Source organism: Felis catus, chromosome A1 (genome assembly GCF_018350175.1).
Source record: "Felis catus isolate Fca126 chromosome A1, F.catus_Fca126_mat1.0, whole genome shotgun sequence".
NCBI lineage: Eukaryota > Metazoa > Chordata > Mammalia > Carnivora > Felidae > Felis > Felis catus.
In genome coordinates, this window is record NC_058368.1 from 132481378 (window position 1) to 132488490 (window position 7113).

Here is a 7113-nt window from a genome sequence, read left to right on the forward strand (position 1 = left end):
GCAAATGGAAAGATGGAGCTGCCAGTTGGGTACTGAGATAGTGAAGACAGTGGAAGAAACAGAAGCAGCTAGATATGAGAAGGTAATGATTAAAAATTCAATTTTGTACTTGCTAAATATAAGGTGTCTATTAGTGCAGATGCTGATTAAGCAACTGAATGTACATGTATGGAGTTCAAGGGAAAGTTTTGAGCTAGAATTTGAGTCATCACCATACAAGATATGTAAAGCCACAAGGCTAGGTGAGATCACAAAAGCAAGAGCGTACAGACAGAAATGAGAAGAGGTCCAGACCTGGAAAGAATAATAAACAGGAACCGCTGAAAGAGTCTGAGAAGGAGCGCTCAATAATAAGGTGAAAAGAAAATTAACAGTATGATAACCTGAAATTCAAAGTAAGAAAGTATTAAAGAAAGAAGTGATGAAGTATCAAATACCAGAGATAGGTCAAGTATGATAAAAACAGAGAACTGACAATTTACTTAGTAATATGGATAGAGGACTGTATTTTCCAAAGAGTCACAGCCATATTCCAGGTTATTACTCCCTGTCCAGAGGCAGAGACTATTTATCCTCATCATGAACCTGAGTATGACTTTCTAACTGCCTTTATGAATAGACTATAATGGAAGTGACTTCCAAAACTAAGTCATAAAAGGCCATAGCACTTACACCTCTGTCTCAGAACATTCACCCTTATAAACCAGCAACCATGCTGTGAAGAAGCCTGGTACAAATGTTTGTTTGTTTGTTTGTTTGTTTGTTTGTTTGTTTGTTTGTTTGTTTTTTAATGTTTTTGACAGCAAGTGAGCACATGTGAACGGGGAGGGGCAGAGAGAGACAGACAGACAGACAGACAGAGGATCTGAAGTGGGCTCCCCCCGACAGCAGACAGCACAGAGTGGGGCTCGAATTCACAAACTGGGAGATCATGACCTGAGCTGAAGTCAGATGCTTAACTGACTGAGCCACCCAGGCACCCCAAACTGGCACAAATGAAGAGACTAATGGTGAAGCCCACAGAAAGGAAATGAGGTTCCCAGCCAAAAGCTAGCATCAACAATTAGACATGCACATGAACATTCTGATGATTCAGCCCTCAGACTTTGAGACTTCTAGACAAGGGCATAGACATTGCAGAGCAATTGACAAGTTGTCCTACTATATCCTGTCTGAATTCTTGATGCAAAGAACTGCTGAACATAATAAACCTCTAACTCTTAGGATAATTTATCACAATTTCAATGGAATAAATACACAAAACTGGAGGCCTTTATAAGGGAGTTTCATTAGAATGGTGGGAGTAAAAGCATGAATGTATTCAAGAGAGAACAGAAGGCAAGGAACTGTACATACCTAGTAATATAAAATATTTTCAACAGTTTTTTTCTCTAAAGGAAAACAGCTGGAGGGTGATATGGGGTCAAGAAAGACTTTTTTTTAAGCCAGGAGAAAACAGAGCACTTAAATGACACAGAAGGAAATATTGCAGGAGTTGCAAGAGAAAAAGAATGGAATTTAATACCTAACTAGAGAGACTGATTTAAGATAGAAGTCTATATAGGGGCACCTGGGTGGCTCAGTCAGTTAAGCGTCCGACTTTGGCTCAGGTCATGATATCACAGTTCGTGGGTTTGAGCCCCATATTGGACTCTGTGCTGACAGCTTAGAGCCTGGAGCCCGTTTTGGATTCTGTGTCTCCCTCTCTCTCTGCCTCTCTCTCTCAAAAATAAACATTAAAGAAAAGAGATAGAAGTATACATAGTTCATCCATTTTAATGCAAATGTAGGAGGATTGCAAGCAGGTGAGTAGATGTGTTGATAGGATTTTATGGAAGTTCTATTTGGACTGCTTCTCTTTTCTCAGGGAAATGTTAACTAAGGTCATCAGCTGTGAATGAGAATGGGGAAAAGCACAGGAGGTTTAAGAAATACATTAAGAGGGGCGCCTGGGTGGCTCAGTTGGTTAAGCATCCAACTTCGGCTCAGGTCATGATCTCACAGTTCCTGAGATGGAGACCCACGTCAGGCTCTGTGCTCACAACTCAAAGCCTGGAGCCTGCTTCAGATTCTGTGTCCCCCTCTCTCTCTGCCCCATCCCCACTCATGCTCTGTCTCTATCTCTGTCTTAAAGTAAATAAAACATTAAAAAAAAAAAGAAATACATTAAGAAATGTATGAAACAGCGGCACCTGGGTGGCTCAGTTGGTTAAGCATCTGACTTTGGCTCAGGTCATGATCTCATAGCTCGTGAGTTCGAGCCCCCATTGGGCTCTGTGCTGACAGCTCAGAGCCTGGAGCCTGCTTCAGATTCTGTGTCTCCCTCTCTCTCTGCCCCTCCTCAGCTCATGCTCCGTCTCTCTCTCTCTCAAAAATACATAAACATTCAATGTTTATAGCAGCACTCTCAACAATAGCCAAATTATGGAAAGAGCCTAAATGTCCATCAACTGATGAATGGATAAAGAAATTGTGGTTTATATACACAATGGAGTACTACGTGGCAATGAGAAAGAATGAAATATGGCCCTTTGTAGCAACATGGATGGAACTGGAGAGTGTGATGCTAAGTGAAATAAGCCATACAGAGAAAGACAGATACCATATGGCTCCACTCTCATGTGGATCCTGAGAAACTTAACAGAAACCCATAGGGTAGGGGAAGGGAAATAAAAAAGAGGTTAGAGTGGAAGAGAGCCAAAGCATAAGAGACTCTTAAAAACTGAGAACAAACTGAGGGTCGATGGGGGTGGGAGGGAGGGGAGGGTGGGTAATGGGTACTGAGGAGGGCGCCTTTTGGAATGAGCACTGGGTGTTGTATGGAAACCAATTTGACAATAAACTTCATCTATTGAAAAAAAATAAAATAAAATAAAATAAAATAAAATAAAATAAAATAAAATAAACATAAACATTTAAAAAAATTTTTTTAAATGTATGAAATAGATATATAAGAGAACAGGAGAGGATAAAATAGTAGGATAACTTGAGATTAAATGTCCACTTGAGACTATTAAATACCCACTAGCGAATATGTCATTAATTTAAAATGGAATTAGAACATGGTTATATATTTTCTTCTATAGTGTAGCAGCATAGGTACAAAGACCAAGTGAAAAAATAATAGTCTTTGACGTATGACCACAGGAATAGGTAACTACTAGAAGATAGAGAATATAATCACTAAAGAAAAAGAGGTCAAGAAAAAGGGAGGCCATATGTGGATATTAAAATCACCATGAAGTATGACAGTAGTGCTGCAGAGGGCTGCAGTGAGCCAGAAGCTAAAAATCTTCAAGAAATGAAGGAGTATGATATAATCTTGCAAGATGACCGCTGCAAGGAGTGGTAGGTAGTAGTAGACTCTGATGGCATGAAATGCAAAGTTGAGACAATTTTAAGGAAGTAGACAGACCAAAAAAGAATAAAGATGTCTACCCCACAACACTAAATGCAAACCAGAACAGCCCACTCCCCCAAAACACTTTTATTCATAAGAAACTTAAGTTTTATACTACTTAATCAAGGTCTTATCAAGAGAGATTTTAAAGAAACTTGGGGAGATACACCATGTTCAGAAATTAAATGACTCCATACTGTAAAGATGTTAATTCCTCCTAAGTTGATCTATTGAATCTTAATCAAAATTCTAAAAGTATTTGGGATGCCTGGATGGGCTCAGTTGGTTAAGTGTCTAACTTGATTTTGGCTCAGGTCATGATTTCACGGTTCATGAGTTTGAGCCCTGCATTGGGATCTGTGCTGACAGTTCAGTGCATGCTTGGGATTCTCTCTCTCCCTCTCTCTCTGTCTCTCACTCTCAAAATAAATAAATAAATAAACTTAAAAAAAAAAAGTTCTAAAAGTTTCTATTTTTGTGGCACTTGACAAGCAAATTCTAAACTTTATATGGAAGGGCAAGGAGCCAAAAAACAGCCAAGACCCTCATGAAGATGAGAAAACTTGCCTTACCACACATTAAACTTATTAAAAAACTATACTAATTTTTATAGCGTGGAATTAGCACATGGATAGGCAAACTGAACAGTGTAACATAAACACATAAAAGCCTTTCTGGATTCACACATTTATGGACCTATGATATAGAACACCGGTGGCAATGCAAATTAAGGGGATATAAGAACAATCCAAATAGGAGCATATTTTATAAACTATATTGCATTTTTTCCCCAGGTATAATTTGGTCCTTCATAGAACTTCCTCATTTTTTTTTTTTTAATTAACTGCAGAGTATTTGGGTGGAGGGGAGGGAAAAGGTGGGTTAAGCCTAGATATACACCTCAATCTTTACATGATCCCTACATCCCTCAAAAATTCCAGAAACAGAAATGATAAAGCAGAACATAAAGAAAACATGGAGACATTTTTTTTTGCTTGGATTGGGAAAGCATTTCTAACAAAACTAAATAAAATCTCCATAAATTTTTTTAAAATTCTGCAGGGACAAAGATATCATTAAAAAATTAAAAAATAATCTAACACCTCCTTACTAAGACACCACACTGTATTTTCTCTCACTGCACTGAGTAATAAACCCAAGTTCTTCAATATCCCACCCCCCAAAAAAAGCTAAAATGTAAAACCTCAAAATTTAAAGAAAATATTTGTAACATACATGGCACTCAAGACCTAATTTTCTTAATGTATAATGAATGCCTACAAATATGAAAATAAAAATCCAATAACCAACCATAAAAAAGAAAACTAATTTAAAAAAGTGATCACCATAAAAGTCAGGATATCAATGCTTTTGGAGGGAGAGAAGAAGGCAGGAGAAAGAACTTTGATTAGGATGGGCCAAATGAGAAACTTTTGAGATAATTATCAAAGTTTTATTTCTTGATCTACATGGTGATAAAGGTGTTCACCTTATAATAATTTATGGGATTTACATTTATTTTTATATGGTTTTTTTGATATCTATATTTTACTTTGCAATAAAAAGCTAAATGACAGAAACAATCCAAGAGAAATGAGCAAAGGACAAAAATGGGAAATTTTTTAAATTTTTTTTTCAACGTTTATTTATTTTTGGGACAGAGAGAGACAGAGCATGAACGGGGGAGGGGCAGAGAGAGAGGGAGACACAGAATCGGAAACAGGCTCCAGGCTCTGAGCCATCAGCCCGGAGCCTGACGCGGGGCTCGAACTCACGGACCACGAGATCGTGACCTGGCTGAAGTCGGACGCTTAACCGACTGCGCCACCCAGGCGCCCCCAAAAATGGGAAATTTAAAAAAATGAGAAATATCCTTTATATATAGAAAACTGTATTTTTAACCGTACTTATAAGCCATAAAAATGAAAATTAAACAAGGGTTATTTTTCATCCTGACTAGCAATAATGAAAAATTTAATAATAAACAATAATGAGAAGAATATAGAACAAGAGGCATACACTATTCACAAGAGGCATGCATTGTTCATAAACTAATCACTTTGTAAGATAATAAACAATAGCCATTAAAATTTTAAATACATTTAACTTCTGACCCAGAAATTCTATTTCTAGGAATAATACTATAGATAGATATATTTGCTTTAGTCTACACAGGAATGCATACTACAGCATTACTCAAAAAAACTTTGTGTGAACTCTACAATCAAACTGTCTAGGTTTAAATTCCGGCTTCAATACTTACAAGCTGTGTGACCTTGGGCAAGGCACTTAAACTGTCTCTGCCTCGGTTTCCTTACCTGTAAAATGAAGACAATAACATTACCCCATAAAGTTGTTATGACAATTAAATGAGTTAGTATATATAAAGTTCTTAGAACTGTGCTTAGCATATGAAGTTATATCATTATTAGCTATTAACATTACTATTAACAATCTGAAGTCAGCTAGTAAAAGACTAAATACCTTCAGCCTTGTACAAAAATGTTTACACTGTTTATGTTATGGGTAAGGCTTTATATCAAAAGTAGTCTATTAGTAAAGACTAATAGACTTGGGGAGGATCCTAAGTTATAGGCTGATTTTCCAATGAAGAGGGGGGATGTGCCCCTAACCACTCTGCTCACCCCTTGTTCAAAGGCCAACTATATAGTGTTGTATAAGGCCAACTATATAGTGTTGTATATGAATTATACCTCAGTTTTTTTTTAATTTTTTTTCAACGTTTATTTTATTTTTGGGACAGAGAGAGACAGAGCATGAACGGGGTAGGGGCAGAGAGAGAGGGAGACACAGAATCGGAAACAGGCTCCAGGCTCCGAGTCATCAGCCCAGAGCCCGACGCGGGGCTCGAACTCACGGACCGCGAGATCGTGACCTGGCTGAAGTCGGACGCTTAACCGACTGCGCCACCCAGGCGCCCCTATACCTCAGTTTTAAAAGAGGGGGGAAGGCAGTAAACGTTATGTGGTTTTTACCATAACAAGTTTTTCTTTCTTTCTTTCCCTTTTTTTTTTTTTTTTTTTTTTTTTTTTTTTGAAGAAGAGAGCTGTCGAGAAGGCGGCTAAGACATGAAAGCGCAGACCAGGACGATGGCAGCAGGGGGAATGATCCTACCATGTACCCTTGGGTTTCTTGGCCTGCCTAGTTGGTTCTTTCTCTCTCTTTCCTTCGTTCTCTCTCTCTCCCTCTCCCTCTCCCTCTCCCTCTCCCTCTCCCTCCCTAAGAAAACAGTAAGAAGCGCCCACCACCTCTTTCTCGTTTGGGAGAATCAAGAAACTCAGGGAAGAAAACAGTTCCGTCAGCACCTGAAGGGAGGCCCTCAAGTTAGATAGTTCCCTCAGTTCCCTGCCCCTCTGTCATTTCCCTCTAACCCGCTGGGTTCTAGAGCGGGAGAAGAGCGGGTCACAGGGACTGGCGGGACGTCCGGTATCCAGTTCCCGTGAGCTTCAGGGTCCCACCATCGGCGCTACAGTTCCGTACCTGGGAGCCTTCCAAGTGTCTACCGTTAAGGCGCTCTCCCTTACCCACCTCTTAACCACCACACAGCCACGGACTGCAGGCCACCTCAGCCTGGCTCAGACAGGACTTCCCGGCCTAGGGCCCCGAGCGCGCGCTGCTTGCTGATTGGATCTGCTCCTACGCACCCCAGCCAATCCCGAAACTCGCTCTGCCACTGACGTGCAGGCCGCGCC

At 39.6% G+C, this 7113-nt stretch overlaps 1 protein-coding gene across 6 annotated transcripts in view; it reads right to left on the reverse strand.

Annotated features, from left to right (window-relative positions):
- Nucleotides 1-7030, reverse strand: part of CENPK (centromere protein K) — a 58640-nt gene extending 51610 nt beyond the window's left edge. For 4 of the 6 annotated variants that reach the window (XM_023257048.2, XM_045061399.1, XM_045061382.1 and 1 more), the window contains exons 1-2: nt 6950-7012; nt 5664-5718 (exon numbers count right to left, since the gene is read on the reverse strand). The gene's annotated coding sequence lies outside the window, so the exon portion shown is untranslated. Of the gene's footprint in view, nt 1-5663; nt 5719-6901 lie in introns of all 6 variants that reach the window. The other 2 variants (XM_045061384.1, XM_019834916.3) reach the window with 2 other exon arrangements.
- Nucleotides 7031-7113: the final 83 nt, after the last annotated feature.